General features: G+C 42.1%; 1 long non-coding RNA gene across 1 annotated transcript in view; it reads right to left on the minus strand.

Annotated features, from left to right (window-relative positions):
* The window catches only part of LOC138742952 (uncharacterized), a 60,146-nt gene extending 42,326 nt beyond the window's left edge, over positions 1-17,820 (minus strand). Inside the window, exon 1 of the long non-coding RNA XR_011344539.1 lies at positions 17,513-17,820. This is a non-coding gene — a long non-coding RNA (uncharacterized lncRNA). The remainder of the gene's footprint in view (positions 1-17,512) is intronic.
* Between the last annotated feature and the right edge of the window lie 4,636 nt (positions 17,821-22,456).

Below are 22,456 nucleotides of genomic sequence, written 5' to 3' on the forward strand. Positions count from 1 at the left end.
CCATCAGTTGTTTAGTCATTCCCACCCATTCACCCAGTTTATCTCTGAAAACATTTTTACATCCTTCCTCTCTTCTTGCAGTTTCACTGAGTTTAGTATGATCATCAAACTTTGAAATATGAATTAAAATATGAGAACAAAAATATATGTAGTTGGATCCTGCCAATTTGAGAAAAAGGATATGCAACAGCAATGCAGGATGGTGCTTTCCCTGGCCTGGGGTGCCGAGTTCCAGCAATCACAGGCTCAAAAAGAGGATCAGATGTGAAATGTCTTCACCCAGAAAATGGTGAATCTTTGGAAATCTCCAATTCAAGAGAACTGTAGAGGGTCAGTTGCTGAGTATATGGGGTTTGTGCAGGAAAGTGGTGCTGAAGTAAAATATCAGCCATGAGTTTAGCAATGCAGGCAGGGAGTGGTAGCATGAGGTAGGGGAGTGGTCTTATGGATTTTTGTTATGTTCAAGTGATCCAGACTGGAACAAATGTGAGACTAGATATTTGAAACCTGATCCCCAGAGATGCCTGCAACAGCCAGAAGAAATCTTTTGCATTCTCATTCCATCCATGAAGCAGACTGCAAGTTGTTATAAGCCATTTCTGGTATCAGTAAAGCATATGAAGATGCAAAGAACAGCCAATTCTGTAGCAATAAGCTGTTAACGTGTAGAGTGGTGTAGAGCAAGCTGGCCACGGATATAGGTTTATAATAGCCCATCCTTTAAATAACTTGCAGTTTGAGCCTCCGTCAACACAAATTTAATTTTTAAAAAATTATTTAACAATTTTAAATTTAGACACTCAGCATGTAACAGGCCATTTCAGTCCACAAGTCCATGCTGCCCAATCACATCCAATTAATCTACAGGCCATGGCACATTTTGAATGATGGGAAGAAATTGGAGCCCCAGGAAAAGCCCATGTAGACACAGGAAGAACATACAATCTCCTTACAGACAGTGCGGGAGTCAAACCCCGTCCCGATCGCTGGCTCTGTAACAGCATTGTACTAACCTCTATACCAACCACGCTGCCCCAATAATATTTGACCCATGAAAGAAAACATCTCACTGATGACATAATTTAGGCATTGCTGTATTATTACATCATTTGATTGAGCTGGAAGCTTGAAAACTATCAGGGAACAATAAAATCTTGCACCACAATTAATATTAAGATTAACTTTCCCAGAAACATAACAGGAATTTCATCTGTGAGATGTCTGTTTTTCTCTGGCATTGTGCAGGCTAATTTCTAAGCCACACCATGTCATGCAGCAATATAAAATAGAGTCCCAAGAAACCCATGGATGCTGCCCGATGCGCTGAGTGTTTTTTATGCTAAAATAAAATATATTTTAGCACAACACAAAGCTGGAAACATCAGCAGGACAAACAGCATACTTTATCAAGCAAAGTTAAAGAGGCATAACTGACATTTTGGGCTTGATCAAGTTATGTGCAAAATGTAGACAAGCTCCTGAATAAAATGGTTGTGGGGGGGGGGGTTAAGAAGCACCAGCCCACAGGCAGGAGATAATAGATGGATAGGACACCAGCAAGCAGGAGAGGTGGGGAGGAGGGATGGGAAATGGCTCTGTGAATGAAGATAGAAGGGAGTGGAAAGCTAGAGGAAAGGAGACAGAGGGATGAGGAAGTGAGAAAGAGAATGGGAAGTGGGCTAACGAAAATCAGAGAAGTCCATGCTCATGCTATCCAGTTGGAGAGTGTCCAGACAGAATATTAGATATTACTCCTCCAATTTACAGGTGGTCTTGGTTTGCCAGTGCATGAGGCTATTGTCAGACATATTGGTGTGGGAGTGGGGTGCAGAATTGAAATGGTTAGCCACTGGGGAATCCCTGTAAAACATTAAATATACCTTGTTGATTTTCTTTTGTGATCAGGGTTTATCTGTGCCATGGCCAATAATAATATCAAAGTAAACTTGCTACATTTGTGAATGTGGCAGCCGCTGAAACCATCTACATCAGTGGTTTTCCAACTGTCCCCCTAAACTCACATTCCTCCTTAAGTGCTATTTGATTAGTAAGGAGGCACTTTTACACAGCCACTGAACAGTAGAAAATTTCAGGAAATTTTCTGCACCGATGGCAGTGTAAAAATATCGAGAAAGAATTTTTAATCCAAATTCCATCCCTTAATTTTTCCACTGGTACTCCTACACATTTTTATGGAGCAGCTGCAGTGTAAGTTGACTGCAGGCACTCCATAAGAAACTAGGTTAATGAATATGGCGTTTGCCCTCTGACAAACTCTGCAACACCTTAAAAGTGACGTGTGTAAACAACCACTTTGGGACACACCGGAGGTAAGTATGCTAGTTTTATTTATGGAATAATTTCACTATTTCAGTGTAAAAATGCCCAGGGATTGCCTAAGGTAGTATGTGGGTGGAAAGAAAAAGTTCAAAAACCACTGTTTTGATCGTACTCGTTATGTGCATGGTTTCAGAACTCCAAAGGAAATGGGCCAATGACAATGTTTCTCAAGCAAAATATTTCAGTACCAATTAGGTCTAGAGCAGTGATTCTCAACCTTCCCTTCCCAACTCATATCCCACCTTAAGCAACCCCTTACTGATCACAGAGCGCTTATGGCATAGGGATTACTTAAGGTGGGATGTGAGTTTAGGAGGGCAGTTTGAAAACCACTGATCTATATCATTGCATCAAGGTATCACCAATGATTTGAAGCTGCAAGTTAGAACACATTTTGAAAACCTCTTGAGCTCTTTTGTTTACAACTTGTGCTTAAAACTAGTGAGGAATTCAGCCAACCTCATTCCATTAATGTCATAGAGAAGGGAACTAATGACCCTCAGGGCCTCTTGTTTAACTCTTTAGTTTTATTTGTTACTCCCTCCAGTACACTCCATATCTTGTTACAATCTGAATGTTTGTTTTTCCAGATGGCTGTTTTCTTATCAGATGGGGCTGTAAATACCTCTCCCTTTACCTGGCTCTTTAATTAGAGAACATTAATACCAGATAAACACTCTTGAAAGACCCTAATGTGTTTATGTTCACAAATCCAATTGTTTGTTGTAAGACAAGTTAAAGATGTCACCTTTACATCACAAGATGCTTTTGAAAAATTAGTTGAAGGTGCGATATGATCATCTTTAATGGTGTAAAGGTCTTTGATCAATGTGTTATAGCTCTCTTCCGGGTAACATTGTTTATTTGAATGCTTGCTGTGGTGACAGATATTGTTTGTAAAGCTCTTTTTCTGTATTCTTGTATACATTATAATGCCCCATTCAAGCAGGCATAGGATGCTAAAACAAGTAGGAACAGCTCAATGGACGAGTTATAACATGCATCACATGATGCAGGTGTGGCCCTTCCCCCGCAGCTCTGGCCTGGCTGTTACCAGAGCAGTTATCAGATTCGTATGGGGTACAAAATGGACAGGGTCCGAAGGAACCCCACATACAAGTTGCCAGACAATGAGGGCGAGGGCATACCCTATGTGGCCCTCATCCTGATAACCACCTTGGCTGTATCAGGCTGTGTTTGGATCCAAAGTACAAGGACACTAAGTACCACCATGTGCTGAGGTTCTACCTGTCCCAGGTGTTGTGAAGGGTTGGCCTGGCCCAGTGCCATGCAATGTCCCAGTTAATGTCCCACACTACCTATCCTTCATGGAAAGATTTTTCCAGAACAACATCTTTGACCACAAGGCTATCAGGCAGTGGTCATCATAGAATGTCCTGCAGAAACTGAGAGAGGATGACTCGATGGATCCAGTGAGATGGTTCCCTGAGTAGACTTTCCAAATCATCTGGCAAAATGCCACCTTACAGTCTCGACAGGGCTCACAAACAAGCACCAGGACTTGGCCTGGCTGGCGGTAAGAGGAGTCTTCCCAGTCAGATCCTTCCTGCATAATCGTTTCATCACCCTCCATGCACATTGTCCTCGGGATGGGTGCGGTGGAGAGGAGGCAGTCGCCTACCTCTTTGCTGAATGCAGATTCGCAATTAATGTGTGGATAAGGATGCAGGGGGCTTTGTCACAGTTCATCCCCAGTGGCAGCATGACAGAACTATGGGCTATTCCTGGAGGCACACTTGGAATGCGACATCCAGAACTGCTGGAAGACCATGAAAGACCTTGAAAGACGCCCTTTGGTCTGCCCAAAATCCATTGGGCTATCAGGACATAGAGATGTCAGTGAGGGGATGCTGCCAACTGGCTCATTCCAGGCTGCAGGAGTACATGCTAAAGGATGCAGTGAGGGTTAGTGCAGCCAACACGAGGGTGTCATGGAAAAGGACCACATTCTAGAGTCCTCCCATTACCAGGGACTGAGGGGCTGAGTCTGAGGGGAGGTTTCTCAACCCACAGAGAGGGGGAGTAGCAACAAGGTGTCACAGTGGTGGTAACAGGGTACTGAGAGATCAAACGTAACTATGTGCATTGACAAGAATATATAGATAAGACTGACATTATGAGTATAAAAAGATTTGAACTTTTCTTGTTTATAAATTTTCTTTTTCTAGGCAAGGTATGTCTAATGACAATGTGTAGAAATGACAAGATGCCACAATGATGGTAGCATTGTATGTAAAATGTACATTGATGAGAATGTATCGATATGATTGACACATTGAACGTAAAAAGTCTTGAATGGTTTTCTTGTTCTGTAAATAATTTATTGTGAATATAGTATATATTTTTGGGGGTAATAGCGTGCATCAGAAGGTGGGTGTGGATGAAGGAAATCATAGGGTGAGTTCAGGATTATGAAATATCCAACAGCCAACTCCGACTTGCCTTCATTGGAGTGAATGGTAAATGGAGGTTCTCTTCACCTCACGATGTCAGCTAATGATATGTTACAGACCATGAAGAGGACGTGTGTATACAGTAATGACAAACATTTATACATATTCTCTCTCTCTCTCTCTCTCTCTCTCTCTCTCTCTCTCTCTCTCTCTCTCTCTCTCTCTCTCTCTCTCTCTCTCTCTCTCTAATAGTGACACACTCTCATTCAGCTCAATTTGGATGTATTTCCGGAGGTTTCATCAGGTAATTTCCTCCCTTGAAAACAAAATAATTCCTAATGAAAGTTTAAAAAATTGGTTTCAAAAAGACTATTTCTGTCATTGCTAACTTGGAGAAGTTATCCTTCGTCATCAATGCACACTCCGATTTCCTCCCTGCTCTCAATTTCAAATAATCTTTTATGGATCTCTATCTCCATCTTGAGGGATGGATTAGCAACTTACAGCTAGTACTGCCCACAGGATTCCACCAGCTTTCTTCAGTATACCCTCCCACTCTTCTTCTGTTTCTCTTATTCCATTCTTAAAGTTCCTCCATCTCTGAAATTCTTCTTGAACTGTGGCTTTCCGTCTACCATGGTTGACCAAGTTCTTGACAACATCTCATTGATTTCCTGCATTTTTGTTCTCACCTCCGCTCCTGTGGTGCAATGTAAAGCATGAAATTCCCATGATCTTGTCCCTCCACGCCTATCAGCCTCTGCACTCATAATTGCTGGTCAATGAGATTCCACCACTTGTCACACCTTCCTGTCCCCTTTTAGCATTCTGAAAGGACAGCCATCTTCACAATTCCTTATCAGCTCTTCCATCATCACCAACTACTCCCCCTCTCAAGGCAGGTTTCCAGGTAACATCAAAGTCTGTCCTTTCATGTCTTCCCTTCCAACCATCCAGTGATCCAGTTTTCCCAGATGATCAGCAATTAACTTGCTCTTCTTGCATTCTTGTATACTCCATTTGGTGTTTATTGTGTGGTTTTCTCTTCCATGGAGAAACCAAACACACAATTCCTTGCAGAATATCTTCATTCAATTGCCTGTCTTTTTAATTCTCCATTTCACAGCTCCCTACTGAAATAATGAGGCCTATTGTAAACTGCAGCCTCCAGTTCGATATCAAAGTCAACAATTTCAAGTTCAGAGGTTTAAAGTTTCCTTTTATTATTATGTAATAATATGTTCAAAATGATGTACATCAACTCTTGACTGCCATAAGGCAAACAAGGAGCCACCATGAGCATTGCCCGGTGTCCTATCAATAAGCAAAAGAGAAGTGAAAGAGAATCCCTTCAGAGTCACTGAGTATCCTTGGATTCACCTCCAGTGCTCCCACAGCCTCTGCAGCCAGACTGACCTCAGTTCAAACCATCAGCAACCCAAACCTCCAACACGATCAGGAAGCCTTCAGCACCCAAGGGCCCGTCTTGCCCTCAGCACCCTCTCAAATCCTGGTTTTGATACTTACCTTTCTCTGTCTATATCCACACTGGCCAATTCAACTGAAAGTCATTCACCTGCATTAATGGCCCTGTTTTCTCTCTCCACTAGCTTAGTGCGACCAGCAGGATATTTCCCACAGTTCTGCATTTCACATTTTTTGTCACATTTTTTCCACTTTTATCTCCCTAAACTTCCTCATTAACCTATCAATCTGTCAGTTTCCAACGGCTTATCATAGCAGCAACCCTGGCCTTACCACATCAAAGAGTGAATTGAATTGTTTATTGTCAACCCACACAGTAGGTGGTGCAGTAATAAAACAGAAGTTCATGGTATAGTGTTACAGTAAGTCAAAGAGAGCAGGGTATATAGTGTAAAGACAAAGTACAGGCTATAGAAAAAAAATACAATTAAAACAGTGCAAGGATGTGGAGACAGGAAAATGCAGATGCTACAATCTAAAGCTAAACATAATTTAAAAAAAAATTTAAACATACAAATGGTAACAGACCATTTTGGCCCACAAGTCCATGCCACCCAATTAACCTACACCTCTGGTACATTTAGAAGGGAGGAAGGAAATCGGAGCTCCTGGGGAATGTACATGGGGAGAATGTACAAACCCTCCTTACAAACAGCGCGGGATTCAAACCCAATTCCCAATCACTGGTGCTGTAAAGGAGTTGTGCTGACCACTATACGCCAACCATGCTGCCCCTGCTGATGGGACTCAGCAGGTTGAGCAGCATCCGTGGAAGAGAAAGAATTGTCGATGTTCACTGAGTCTTGGGCGATAGCCTAAGCTGCATTCACAACTTTACAGTTTCATGTGGCCTTGGGCAGAGTAGTTTCCATACTGAGCCGTTACACACCCAGACAGGATACTTTCTATGGTGAGAATATTCGTATTTCCCTATTCGTCCTCTTTGCTCCCATTTGAAACTAACTCCACAGTTGGAGGGAGTATGGGTGACAGTTGCTGCAGTGGTTTGCACAATGCTATTACTGCACCCGTGACCCAGCTTTGAATCCGCTGCAGTCTGTGAGGAGATGGTACATTCTCCCCTATGAATGAATGCAACTGTTTCCTCCTATGTTTCAAAGACATTCAGGGTGAGAGGGTAAATCGATCACATGGTGTAATTGGATGGGCAGGCTTGTGGGCCTGAAAGGCCTGTTACCATGCTGCATCTCCAAATTTAAATAAAACAGTTTTTCTCTTACCCATTCTGATAAACAAGATTTCAACTTTGTTTCTTTTCATGGATTGTCAGATTGCTAATACATTTTTTACCTTTCATTCATGCGAAGTATTTATTAGCTACTATTGTTTGAGAGGTTAGAAATGGAAAAGGTGAACAAAGAATTGGGAGTTTCAGAGATACGGGTAGACCCAACTTACAATGAAGGCTTGGTTATAGGGCTCACATCAGAAGTCGAAATTATTTTAAATTGAAATCAGGTGAAAAAATGCAAGATTTACTGGAAATAAAATGTGTGATTTTGCCCAAAAAAACTACGAGATTTCACTGAAAAAAAACGCAAGAATAGAAGCATCGTAACTTTGAAATATCATATGTTGGGACATTGTATGAAGGGGCCTCTCTGTACTGTTGTATTATAGTGGACCAGATCAAGAGAAATATAAAATGTTTTGGAAACATCATCTAAATATTCTCATATCTCTTCAGGAGGTGTTCTAGATGGGCACAATACCATGCACCAATAACCATTTTGTTGATTTGCTAGAATGGTGTCCCTTGCAACCTTTACAGAGGCTCTGATTTAGAAGTCAGAAACCATAGGACAACTCGTATCTGCACTTCAGCTCCAATTAAATAAAAATAGATGCTGAGAGCTAGGTATTGTCCAGAAAGCAGAGAGTGAGAGTGTGACAAGTTTTTGTGTGACGATATAGCATTTATCCAGTTCTTTGGGTTATGCTTTTTTTCATTCTGCTTGGCCACAGAAACTTGTTTCTTTACATACAGCCAACATCAGCCAGGGCATATCTTGTATATTGGGTGGGACAGGCTCATGGCCCAGAGGGGCCTGTAACCGTGCTGCAACTCTCAATTAAATTGAAATGAAATTAATATGGTTGGCTTTGTCCATTTTGTAAAGAAAGCAAGAAAGGCATTCTTTTGAAGTGCACAGGTTCCATCTGGTTAATAGACGAACTGTGTTCCTCTGGCCAGAGGAAATTTTAAATTATTGCCCATGAAAGTATTTTAATCTGCCCAACCAGTAACATATCCCCTAATGAGCCTAACAATAGAACAGTAATGACATTAAAATTCAAAAAATGTAACATGTAAAGGTGAAAATGGTAATTTTATGTCTTTGTATTTTAAAATCTTAGTAAACTCTTTGCCTATGGATACGGATGTACATATTGTGTTCATGTCAGATGAACAATGACCTTACAGACCTGATAAATTACAGGAATACTGTACAACATGGACACCCAAGGCTCCTGTATTTTTCAAACATTGCATTTTCAAATCTGTCAGCATTAGGATGTCAGCTGTGGCTCAATTGAGAACACTTCTGGATTGTAATAAACTGGAGCAGGTGAGCTGTAGGTCTAGTCCCTCTCTTGGAGATCTTGTCCTCCACTCTGTTGATCTTTTTTAAAATATAATCAGTGACTAATAATCCACAGCTTCATTTTTAAAACATTTAGACATACAGCACGGTAACAGGCCATTTTGGCTCACAAATCCGTGCCACCCAATTTACACCCAATTAACCTAAACCCCCCCCCGGTATGTTTCGAATGGTGGGAGGAATCCAGAGTCCCTAGGGAAAATCTACGTAGACACAGGAAGAATGTACAAACTTTTACAGCCAACGTGGGATTCGATCCCTAGTCCTGATCACTGGCGCTGTCAAGGCTTTGTGCTAACCTCTATGCCAAATGTGCCGTGTTGTAGAAAATTGCCAAGATTCAGGATCCTATGGGTGAAGAAATTTCTCCTTGCCTTGTCTAATTCAGAAGGCTCATCTAGATATTCTATTTAGATTTGCTTTTCAGTCATGTTCTTAAAAAGAGAATTCAAGATTCAGCCTGCTCTCCCCAAAAAATGGGAAAATACAGTATTGTATTGACATTTTTCTCTAGATTAATACTTAATCCTCAATGAACAAAATCAGAACTAGATTTCATTTACTTTATAACAATCAAATAAAACTGTTGATACTGGAAATCTGGGAAGAAAAAAGTGCTGGAAACACTGTAGAGAGAGAATTAATGTTTTAGGTTGAGGAATTTTGATGATTTAATTAAATGGTCCTGCCCCATAAAGCTGTGCTTGCAACAAGTGAGTAGAGGTTGGGATTCCCCAGCAAGGCCTTTTACGTCAGGCAGTAATTCAGATGTGACTTTGAAAGAGATTTTTGATAGTTGAGGGTGCAGCCACAGAAGGATGTAGACTGGAGTGGGGTGGGGGGGGGGGGGGGCTAATGAGTGTAGTGAGTGGCATAAGGAAATGAACAATGATGGTGTTGTGACAGGCCATGTTTGAGGAGATGGTTTAAATGTATCTTGGTGTTTATAAGCAGACAATGAAACCTGCCTTATTATAGCAAGTTCTGTTTTTCTTTCTTCTGAATATGATGGTAAGTTCCATTGAGCCCAATCCAAGTCTCCAATTTTAGTCCCCAACTTACTTTGTTCTCTGATCCGCACCCACATTTACATTCCTCAGATAACATTCTCAATGGAACAGTACCTGGCACATAGATCTGGCTCCTTCATCCAACTGACAAAGTCGGAGATCCAAAAAGGAATGGATTTAACTTGGAGAAATCCTAATAGCCCCATCATCACGAACCATCACTTTAAAATATATTAATGGTCATCGAGCTTACTTCTCCAAAATTCAATGGACTTAATTCTATTCTAATATTTCTTCAGATGTAAGATTGAAGAAGGAACATTGTTTCATATGTTTTGATCATGCCCTTCTCTTTCCATTTATTGGCAAAGTATACCTTGTCTTTGGTTCTTAATTTTAATTTGAATCCTAATCCTTTTCCTGCTCTGTTTGGAATGAATAAGCCAACTGAGTTGAATTAGTTTGGGCTCCAATCCCATATCGATGCTTTGCTCTCCTTATGGCAACAAGGGCTGTATTAGTGAGATGGAAAGATGCTGTCCCTCTGACTCACAGTCAATGGCTGTCAGATGTGATGATGTGCGCGACTTTGGAAAAAAAATTAGATGTTCCACTACTGAAATGAAAAGGGAAAACAACCAAACCACAAAACAGGATCAAAATAATCTATTGCACAAATCTTCACAAGGGAGGGGTTAGATTATTAATTTTTAAATTTCATGTTGTGTCTTTTTTAGTCTTTTTCAATGTATCATTGGTTATTTGTAGCCATATGTAATAGTAGATCTACTTGTTGGATACTTATTCTTATTACCTATGTACAATTTACATAAAACAATAAAAACATTGAAAAAAAGAATATATTAATGCTGATTCATAGGTTCAGACCATCGCTGTTCATTTCAAATAGTTTCTACATTAAATTCATTGCAAAGCTCCCACTGACATTTTTCAGCTTGACAAGTAACTGTTTAGTGCCCTAAAGATACCAATTTAAAAAGGCAGACAGGAAATTCTCCAGACTAAGTAAGTGGTAAGTGTAAACAGCGTGCAGGATTTCTTTAAAGTCATTGGATGTGTTTTGATTTTTCAGCTTCCAGTACACTGAATACAATTAGAAGGGCAAATATAATGTGTGAATGGCTCACCAGTGCACCACTTGGCATTCAATTCAGAAGCTCCCTTTTTCCAAGCCTGCACATTGGTGCAGAAATTGAAATACACCATAGTCCTTAGAGTAAATAAACCTGCTACCTTCAAATGTCTTAGCACCAAGAAAGTATTGTAAATTGTTTGCATACATTGGCATATAAACTTAAGGTATGACCAGCAATAAAGGAGGAAACCAATTAATATTCCACTTTTCTCACCTCCAAGAAATTCTGAAATCCCATGCGATTAATGAATTCCTCTTTAAACTGTAGTCACTGCAGTTAATCATGTACGTATGTCCCAGGTTCTTTTACCAGCAAGAATTTCTAACCAGAACACTAGGCTTTATTTTGAAGCAGAACACAGTATTTAACATCATTCCTTATTGGTTGGACTTGTTTCTCCCTCTTTAATTTTTTTTTACATATTTTACAGACACATTTAAATTTAATTAAAAAAAAATATTAGACATACAGCTCGGTAAAAGGCCATTTCAGCCCACAAGTTACTGCCACCCAATTTCTCCCCAGTACATTTTTGAAGGGTGGGAACAAGCCCCAGGGGAAAGCCCACACAGACACGGGGAGAACGTGCAAACTCCTTACTGACAGCGCTACAGCAACAGAGCCACCCCTTAGTTGACGTGCAAACTGATAATGGGCAGTGAAGATAACCATGCACCTGAGACCTCAATAAATATGGTGCAAACTATTTGTTTTATTAATTAATAAATTATAAACTAACTTATCAAACATGAAGAACTGAGGACAAAAGTGAATTAGGGTAGGTGAATTCAACATGAAATTAAGTACAGAAAGTGAAATCAACCAATAGACAGATGCATTAGATTCAATGTATCATGAAAGTGACACTGAAATATTAAAAGTGAAACGTTTAAATTTCATTCTCATAGATTGGAATATAAAGGAATAAGGACAATATGATGGTTCAGGTTCTGAGAGGTTGATTTCCAGTCATTGGCAATATTCATCTTGTTAACCAGTTATCTACATTGTTCTTTGACATTATACCTTTTCTGCTAGTTTGAATTGCAGATTTATGAAAATCTGACATGGTTGGGCAAGCTATGCTGTTTTGGCAAAGATAGTGCACCTCAAATCAATTAAAACTTAAGATAACATATCTTACTGGTCATCCCACTGGTCCAGAAATTGCTATTTTTCCAGCACTGTTACAGGCCAATTCGGCCCTACGATCCTGTGCCGCCCAATGAACACCCCATTAGCCTACATCCTGGTACGTTTTGGAAGGGTAGCAGGAAACCGGCGCCTCCGAAGAAAATCCACACAGACCCGAGGAAAACGTACAAGCTCCTTACAGGCAGCACGGGATTTGAACCCATGTTTAGTCCTGATCGCTGGTGCTGTTAAGGCATTGCACTAACCACTTTACAAATATCCTGTCCACTGATAAATAGTGTCCTCAAAGAAGGTGCACAATCTTATTGAAATATTTAAACTTACAATTTATTACATACTATTAATAATGCTTTCACTGGTCTAAAACTAGTAGCCATAATGGTATCATTATAATGCTTGGTCTAATTGTCAGTGTATGTCCACAGTCCATGAAAGAGAGCAGAATGGATTCTTAAGTCTGCTGTTTTTGGAAATATAAGCTAAAGATTTGGAATATAAATTAAAATAGCCTGCATCAACTGTGGAGAGATATGGTGAATGTTTCAAACCAATGAGCCTCTATCAGAATAGAGAAAGCATGCCAAACATGCTTTAAAATGCAGAAAAGGGGGTAAGTGAGAAAGGATAATGGACATTAACCTTCCTCGTGATCTGTCTGGAGGCAATTTAAATAAAAGGAGATGAATGAAGAGAGAAGAACACTGAAAGACTCTGCCCTTGTCCTCCTTGCTGGAAGAGCTCATGGGTCTTTTGGAGTGCTCCTGGGCTAATAAGTGTGGTGTAGTTGTTTATGCTACATACTGAATCTGTGTGGTTAAAGTACGAGTCTGAAGGGTGGCTGCTAGGATGATTTGTCCTGAATGGGTTAAGGTTCTTGAGAACCGCACTTATCCAGAACTGGAATTCGTGAGGGTGCTGAGGGCAAGGAGAGTTCTCAAAGGCCTTGGGTGCCGAAGGCTTCCTCATCATGTTGGAGGTTTGAATCTGGCTCAGGTTTGAACTGAACTGGAATCTTGTGCAGCTGTAGAGGCCACAGGAGGGCTGGAGTTGAATCAATGGACACCTGGTGGGGACTCTCCTTTGCTTCTCTTTCTCTGACTGTAAGGGGTGCCAGGCAATGCTAATGCTTATGGTGAATCTTTGTCTACCTTATGGCACCATTGTGTTAAAGTTGCTGACTTTCTGGACCATCAGGCCCCGCACTTGGTTTGGCCCAAGTTGAGGCCCAGTTCTAGATCAAACAGATAACCTCTAATTCAAAGAAATACTTCTACGTCGTCAGCTTGCTTGACCAGGAAGCCACTGGATGATATCATCCAGGTGCCGCCAGAGGGAGGTAAATACATGGCTCTTAAAAACCTCCTTATTAGCATTTATGGCCTTTCATGGCACGAGAGGGCCACCAAGCACCTTTACTTAGATGGCCTAGTGGACAGGACATGGATGAGATGCTCACCCAGGCAGAAGGACACAAGGCCTGCCTCATGTTCGAGCAGGCATTCCTCGAGCAAATGCCCAAAGATATTAGGCTCCTATTGGCTGACACAGATTTTAGCGACCCACATAGGGTCACGACATGAGCAGACATTCTCTACCACCCCAAGCGCGAGCCTATAGACAGTGACAACCACATTACAAGGTCTCCACCCAAGGCAATGCCCAAGGGCAGTCTGACATGTTGGCAACAACCCTCCTCCCCCGCCCAAGAACAGAAAGGTCTGAGCCAAAATGGTGCTTCTACCATTAATGGTGGGGCACAGAAGCACACAGGTGCTGCCAGCCATGCTCGTTTTGGGAAACAACATGGCCAACAACCATTAATGGCCACGGCAGCTGGCTGACTGAACAGCCTACTCCATGTCTGGGACAGGATCTCGGGCCGCAGGCTCCTCATGGACACGGGTGCAGAGATACGCCTCACTCCTCCTACATTGCTCGAGGCACGCATGAGATCTCACAGCCCACCCTACACGCAGCCAACAACATCAGCATCACCACACTCTCTACTGGTAGACTCCAGGGCAGATGACTGGTCCATGCAGAGACTTTCCATACGGTACCCCTTAGCACATCTAATGATCCGGCCACCTAGCTCGCCTCCATGGAGACTCCACATGGCCAATAGAGCTTCCTCCTCGCCAGTTATCCTTCCATCCTGTGCCCACAGTTCACTGCTTCCATGCCGAAACACAGAGTCGAGCACCACACCATAGCAACAGGCCCACCAGTGCATTCTCGAGCCTGTCGTCTGGCCCTGACAAACTCAACCTCGCCAGATTTAAGCGCATGGAAGAACTTGGTATCATCCAGCATTCCGACAGCCCATGGAACTCACCTATCCATTTGGTGCCAAAGCACAATGGCAACTGGAGTCCCTGTGGAGACTGCAGTCACCTCAACAATGCAATGATGCCAGACCACTGCCAAAATCCCCCCCATCCAGGATTTCTCAGCAAACTTTTATGGTGCACACCTTTTCTCAAAAGTCCACCTGATCCAGGGATCACCCAGACAACATCCAGAAGACAATTATCATGCCCCCTTTCGGTCTTTTTTAGTTTCTTTGCATGCCATTTGGCTTGAACAATGCCACCCATACATTCCAGCGCCTCATGACGCAGTGGATAGAGACTTGCCTTTCCTTTTCATCTACCTGGACGATATCCTGGTAGCAAGCAAAACTCCCGAGGAACACATTTCACATCTTCGCCAGATTTTTAACCAACTTGCTGAGTTTGGCCTCACTATTGACCCAGTGAAGTGTCAGTTTGGCCTCGAGGAGATCCATTTTTTGAGCCACAGAATTATCAAAGATGGTGCCACTCCTTTACATGTGGAGGCTATATGGCAGTTCGCTAGGCCGATGATTCTGAAGGGACTGCAAAAATTCATAGGCATGATGAACTTTTACAACAGGTTCATCTCCGCAGCTGCCAACATCATCCACCTACTCTTCGCTTTAATGTCGGGCTCCCTGAAGGAACTCACAGTTACAGACAAAGCGCAGGGCAATTTTGAAAAGACCAAGGAGGCCCTGGCTAATATAATGATGCTGGACCACCCATGCATGGACATACCCACAGCCCTCACAGTCCACTCATCCAATACAGCGATAGGCTGGAACAGTTCGTGGAGGCCCCTCACTTTCTTTAGCCGCCACCTGCGACTGCCTAAACTGAAGTCCAGCACATTCAATAGAGAGCTGCTAGCCCTCTACCTCACCATCTGCCATTTTTGCTACTTTTTGGAGGGGCGCCCTTTCACAGTCTATACGGACCACAAGCCAGTTGATGTTCACATTCTCCAAAGCTTCCAACCCATGGTCCATGGGTTTCTAAATTCACGACCTCCATCCACCACCTCTCGGGAAAAAATAATGTCACTGACGCACGCTCCAGGCCAACGGTTCATGCCCTGGCACACAAACTACCACGACCTGGTTCAAGCCCAACAGGACGATCCCGAGACCCACAGTTTCAGGACGGCAATCATGGGTCTGCAGCTCCAGAACCTCCCACTGGACACCAATGGCCCAACTATCCTCTGCAACATCTCCGCTAGTCCCCACCTAATGGCAAAGAACAGTTTTCAACACACTACATGGCCTTTCCCATCCCCCCATCTGAATGATGGTGCGGATGACATTCTCCCGGTTCATATGGCACGGGCTGCACAAGAACCTGCATGGACCGCCAGACTGCAAAGTTCCAGCGACACATCAAGACGTTTGACACACCAACTTGCAGAATCCAGCACGACCACCTCGATGTAGTTGGGCCCTTGCCAGCCTCCCAAGTGTCGCGCTACCTGCTCACAATGGTGGAGAGGTTCACTCGATGGCCAGAGGCCATTCCCATCCCAGACACCATCACCGACAAGAGTACCAGAGTTTTCCTCTCCATCTGGGTCTCCCATTTTGGTGCCCCAGCACAGCACACATAACCACCTACCAGGGAGTCCAATTCACCTCTGCCCTGTGGAACGAGCTGTCCAAACTCCTCAGCACCCAGCTACACCACGCCACGGCCTACCACCCTCAGTCCAATAGACTAGTCGAGCGTTTCCATTGCCACATTAAGTCAGCACTGATAGCACGGCTCGAGAGGCCGAACTGGGTGGATGAACTACCATGAGTTCTCCTCGATATACAGATAATACCTAAGAATGACCACAAAGCTTCCTCAGCAGAGTTAGTCTACGGCTAGACCCTTGCAGTCCCAGGCCAGTTCCTCCCTTCAGTGCCAGGCCAAGCCCCCACACCGCCATCATACTGGAAAGACTGAAAGACAAATTGGGCTCACTCGTGCCACTGTCGCGACATTATCAACCACCTTTCAATTATCCTGTAGACTTAAACTCCTGTGACTATGTATTCATTCGAAGGGGCGGACACAGGCCATCCCACCCCCTCACCCCCCAGTTTCCCTTTGAGGAACCCTAAAGGGTGTTTCAAAGAAATGTGTCCACTTTCACTCTCGACATTGGGGGGCAAGGAGGAAATTTTCACACTGGACCGCCTCAAACCAGCCTACCTGGTCTTGTCAGAATTGGTAAAGATCCTCCTGCCAGCATTGTGAGACCACCGGTGCCGGATCTGGGTTGGGGGGGGGGGGTTTTGTGGCAACTCACATGATTTTAACGGAAAACTGGCCCCGCTTGTCACATGCAGTCAGTGGTGTAGCTGCACCAAAGATGGCGTCGTGGGCCCTTCTCTTCTGGTGCAGCGTGACGTATGTTCTGGAGCATGAGGGGAGAATTGAGAATGGCTTTAAAGGCTGCAGCGCGAGCTTCAAAGTAAATCAATTATGGTAAACAAGCTCACAACCTGCTGTCTCAGTCTTTACACAGCGCTCACGCACAACTCGCTACAGTACTGACAAAGGAACAGCATTTTAACTTCCCCAGCCATTCCTGCAGTGACATGTCTGTCCTTGGCTTCATCTGTAGTCAGGGTGCACTGAACGTAAACTTGAGGAATAACATTCCTCCTGGACAGCCTTCAACCTAATGGCACGAGCACTAATTTTTCCAATTTTAGGTAAACCCGTATCCCCATTTGATTCCACTGTTTCCGTCTCTTCTTTACCTACTCCTGTACTTTTTTCTTTCGATCTCTTTTCTTTCTCTCTAAATTTTCTTCCCCACTTCTCTTCCTCATGATTTCTCCCTCTACGTGTCTCTCCACCTTTCACACCTTCTTTACAATACTCTTGTCACCACTTGGCTCCTTTCCTAGCTTCTTTCACCATATGTTTTTAATACGCAATTTTTTCTATTATATTTTCATCTCAAAAAAAGGGTTCATACCCAAGACATTGACTGACCATTTCTAGACATGGATTCTGTCTGATCTGCTGACTTCCTCCAGCCACTCGTTGGATCCACTTTGTTGTTCAGATGCCAGTGTTGCCACATAGAATCATTGATCCTTTAGTGGAGTCTGCTGGGTGAATGGCACCTGGCTTGAGATTAGATTTCATCCATTTTTGGTGAGCTATTCCTGCTATATGTTTGCCAGTTTCCCAAATGAGGCAGTCTCTGCCAAAATAATCCCTGGCTCTAATCAAGGTTGAATTTGACAAGATATGGGGCCCATTCATGGACTATGATCATAATTTGATGACTTAGGCAGGGAGGCTCTGGGGGTTTTCTATCCAATGTCCGAGAGCTGAGACTCGATTCTTTATAATTTTTTTGCTGGTGACCTTGTTTAGTGGGAGGGGTTAGATTAGTGGGTGGGGGTTCTTGTTTTCTTTTGAATTTTGTTTTTATTTTTGTTTCTTTTGCAACAAGAAGAGATCGATGTATTGAGATAATCACAATGTATTAGAATTTTCTCAGTATTAGAATAGGGGGTGAAATTCTCAGAAGAACTTTTCACTTTTCTGAGAATTCTTAGACAATGTAGAATTTATAAGTGACTTTATTCTGAATTGCATTATGTAAAAGCTACATAATTAATTAATATCGCAACAAAAAAATATATATATATATTTCTTGCTATCAAATTAATAAAATTAATAAAAATATTTTGAAAAGGTAACCTAAATTAAATTGTTTTAAACTAAAAGATGCATAAGAAATGAGAGCTGTTGCTTCTGAGAACCCTTCATTATCAGTGCAGTGTTTCGTAACCTTGGCCCTATTATGAATTTTACAGTGCACCAATCGATAAGCAGATAAAATGCATATTCACATGTTTTTGACTGAATGTAAAAGCTATCAATAGTTGCGTAATTGAAGACTGTTAATGTTATCCTTAAAATACTTGATAACTGAAGGCCAAACAGGAACCAACTGATTGGATTCCATTAACCCTGAACTGTGCCATTATACATCCAAGGTGTTGAGTGTGGACATGCCCATACCTGCAGAGAAACTATTCAAACTATGCCAGGACTCTCTGTAGCCTGTGGCCAAAGTGTTTTGCATCTCTCTAAGTGCATGTCAAATTCCTCTCAATGAGCTGTCATTTAGAATCATTGGAGTGAGTGTTACCATTGGATAAGAATAAGCCTGGAACTGAGCAGAGCATTTAAATTACTTTTTACTTCAAGAATGTTGGATTGATAATGCAAGATGAGTTGCAGTGAGGATCTTTGTGTAAACAGACTGTTGGCACAACAACAGGGGCTGAAGGGCTCATACTGTCCTGTACATAAAGCTTAATTATGCTATCATTAGGCATGATTAATTTTGTTTAAAGACAAGATCATAATAATTGATCAGGATTTAGGGCAGGTCCACCATTGCTTGATGCATCACTCAGATGTCACAGGTAGAGGATAGAATCGCTTATCCCCGGGGATGTGCCTTGTGAAAGGACATAGTGAACTGGTTAACAGTGGTCCAGTGTGAAAGGCAAAAATAGTTTATATAACCTGTTCACTGAATGGCCAATCTACTGGTTAGCCAATGTAAAAAGGGCTGTAGATTCTGCAGAAAAAATGGAATGAGTGAAGGATGTGTAAATATAGTTGATGGTCAACGCAGACTCATGGGAGTGAAGGGCCTGTTTCCATGGTGTATCTTTTTATGACTGTAACTGTACTCACCACAACTTAAAGTAAGTACAGTCACTTGTGTTTCATATTCGTATGTGTGAGTTCTTCACACAACAAATGATGAAGGAAAAGGTTCTTTATTTTAAAGTTGATATGAACAGCACCATGAGGCCACAAGACAGCAAGTCTCCATTACAGATCCAGCATACTGTGTGTCTCCTGCTCTGCGTCAGCCCCTGGTGGCAGCCAAGTTTAATCAAGCAGTAAGGCATTGTTAGTGGCCATGCAAATATGAACACTATCATTACATTTCCCTTTCTTGAAACAAAAGTAGCTAAGTTTTAACTAACATGTTTTCTTTGAATAACTGCATTTTTAACTTTAACACCAGGAACTTACATTTTGATTATTATCAACATTGTTAACATTTGTTAAACTTGTTTTGTGTGTTCACATTTACATACACTAAAACTTGAATAGCAAATAAGATTCATTCTATAACAGGAGTCTTTACATTTGCACAATGGGGATTAACATGTTTTGACGATCTCCTGATTGATTGTCCTTGAATTTGAGTTGTTGCCTTAGACGATGTCTTCTCAGATGTGCATTCAGGTTGTTCAACACTATCCATCTTTCCATCTACTGTGGCTGGTCCCATTTGAAGGTCTCAATGATTTCTTCGCAGAACAGCACCTTCATCTGTCTGAATGGTCTATGATCCTGGTTGGACTTCACTAAGAACAATTCCCTTCTGAGTCCATAAGTTAATTTTGTCTTTTAGCCTTACTTGGTGAAGAGTTTGGTCAGTTTTTTGTTCCTCTGTGAAAGTAATACTTTTGCTTTTCTTTCTGTTATTCTTTGAACTTCCTCACTTTCTCCATCTCTTTTGTTTTTAGAAGGTTCTCCTGAATGGGTAGGTTTGATCTAAGCTTATGTCCCATATGGGACATGATCCATGGAGGTGACTTGCTGGTGACATACCACACTTGAGTGGCCTTGTGCGGTATACTAGCATGCTCTGGTACAAGTCTGTTTCACTGTCTTTTGCCTTGTTCATCGGTCTTTTCACTGTCTGTACTGATTTTTCCACTAAACCATTGGACTGTGGAAAATGAGGACTTGACGTTATGTGTACAAAGTCTCACTCTTTGGCAAACTGTCGGAGCTTTAAATTGCAAAACTGGGGTCCATTATCTATGAAGACCTAACTTGCCACACCATGTCTGGAGAATATGGCTTTCATGCCTGTTATTACAGCATCTGCAGTGGTGGTGTTCAGTTTACACACCTCTGGATACAGGGAGTAATAGTTTGTGACTACCAGATAGTCCTTCCCTTGACATTCGATAGGTCAGCATCTACCTTCTGATAAGGTCTGTATGGTGCTGGGTGCGGCTTTAGTGGTTCTGCAGGATTGCTTGCTTGATATTTCCAGCATATTGTACAGTTTGACACTTCATTTGTTATTTCATTGTTGATTCTTGGCCAGTACATCACCTCTTGTGCTCTTTTCTTACATTTTTTGATTCTGAGATGTCCTCCATGGATCCTTTTTAGCATCTCTTTTCTCAGACTCTTTGGGTTAAGGATTTTGCTTCCTTTGTAGATGATGTCTTCAACCACTGATAGTTCCGCCCTTCAGTTGCAGTACTCTGAAACGTCAGGTGAGTAGTCCTGCTTCATGTTGGGCCATCCATACAAGATGTTTTTTCTCAGTTGTCTCAGTGTTTCATCTTTGTTTGTCTCAGACTTTATTAGCTACATTTTTGCATCTGATATGGGCAGTGTACTTGTGATCATGTCCATGAAGGCATTCACATCTTCATCCATTTTGGTGTTTGCGGGCTCTAGACAATGTGTCTGCTGTGTAGATTAGATTACCCGGAGTGTACGCCACATTTAGTGTATAGCATTGGAGCCTAATCATCATTCATTGTATTCTAAGTGGACATTTATTTAATGGCTTTTGGAACAATGCAATCAAGGGCTTATGGTCACTGATTGCTTGTCCTGACACAAACTGATGAAATCTTTCACAGGCGTATGTGATGCTGAGCAGCTCTTTTTCAATTTGAGCGTACCGTGCCTCCACGTCTGTCATTGAATGTGATGCATACACAATGGGCTCCCAGTCAGCATATTTTTGCAGAAGAACTGCACCGAGCCCACTATGTGATGTGTCTGATGAAATCTTGATGAGTTTTGCGGGGTCGTAAAACCTCAGAACTGGTTCCTCTGTGACCAGTTTCTTTAGTTCCCTCCATGACTTTTCATGCTCATGATTCCACTCCCATTCAATGTTCTTTTCTGTTAGTATTCTCAATGGAGCCATCTTTTCTGAGACGTTGGATATGAATTTACCCATATAGTTGACCATTCCATTAAACCTCTGTACGTCCTTTTTTCATTGTGGCATGGGCATTCTCAATGGCAGACACCTTTCTGGGATTTGGTCTGATGCCCTCACTACCAATAATATCTCCTACAAATGTTAGTTCTGTCACCCAGAGCTGGCGCTTCTCTCTATTCAGCTTCAGGTTTGTTTTCCTTGTTGCTTCCAACACTTTCCTTAGTCTCTCATCATGCTCCATTCTCATGGTTCCCCATATTATGATGCCATCCATTGAGGTATCAACTCCATCCAGGTGCTCATAGACCATATGGATAGTTTTGTGATGCACTTCAGGGGCTGAGGCAATTCCGAATGGTCACCTTAAAAATCTGTATCTGCCAAATGGACTATTGAACGTGCACAGTTTTGAACTTGCTTCATCCAATTTTAACTGCCAAAATCCTGATGATGCATCTAATTTGCTGAAAAACTTTGCATTTGCAAACTGTGACATGATTTCTTCACATGTCGGAAGCTTAAAATGTTCTCTCTTTATTCCTCTGTTTAGATCTCTTGGATCCAGGCAAATTGTAAGCTTTCCATTCTTTTTGTACACAACAACAAGTCATCACCATTGACCCATCTATCCTTTGAATCATGTTCAGGTTTTCCATCCTGTGCAACTCTGCTTTTAGTTGCTTTTGAAGCGCAAATGGAACTTTTGTGCATGGATGTATTATCAGTGGCAAAAGTTTATCCACTTTGATCATGTGTTCTCCTGGAAAGCAGCCTAGACCCTGAAATAGGTCATTGTTCTCTTTCACGAGTTCATCATAGACTGTCTCTTTCCACCATGATCACTCTTCTTACCAGGTTCAGTTTGTCACAGGCTGTTAAACCTAATGTGGTACCACGATGAATGCTAGCAT

This window comes from Narcine bancroftii, chromosome 9, assembly GCF_036971445.1.
Source record: "Narcine bancroftii isolate sNarBan1 chromosome 9, sNarBan1.hap1, whole genome shotgun sequence".
Lineage (NCBI taxonomy): Eukaryota > Metazoa > Chordata > Chondrichthyes > Torpediniformes > Narcinidae > Narcine > Narcine bancroftii.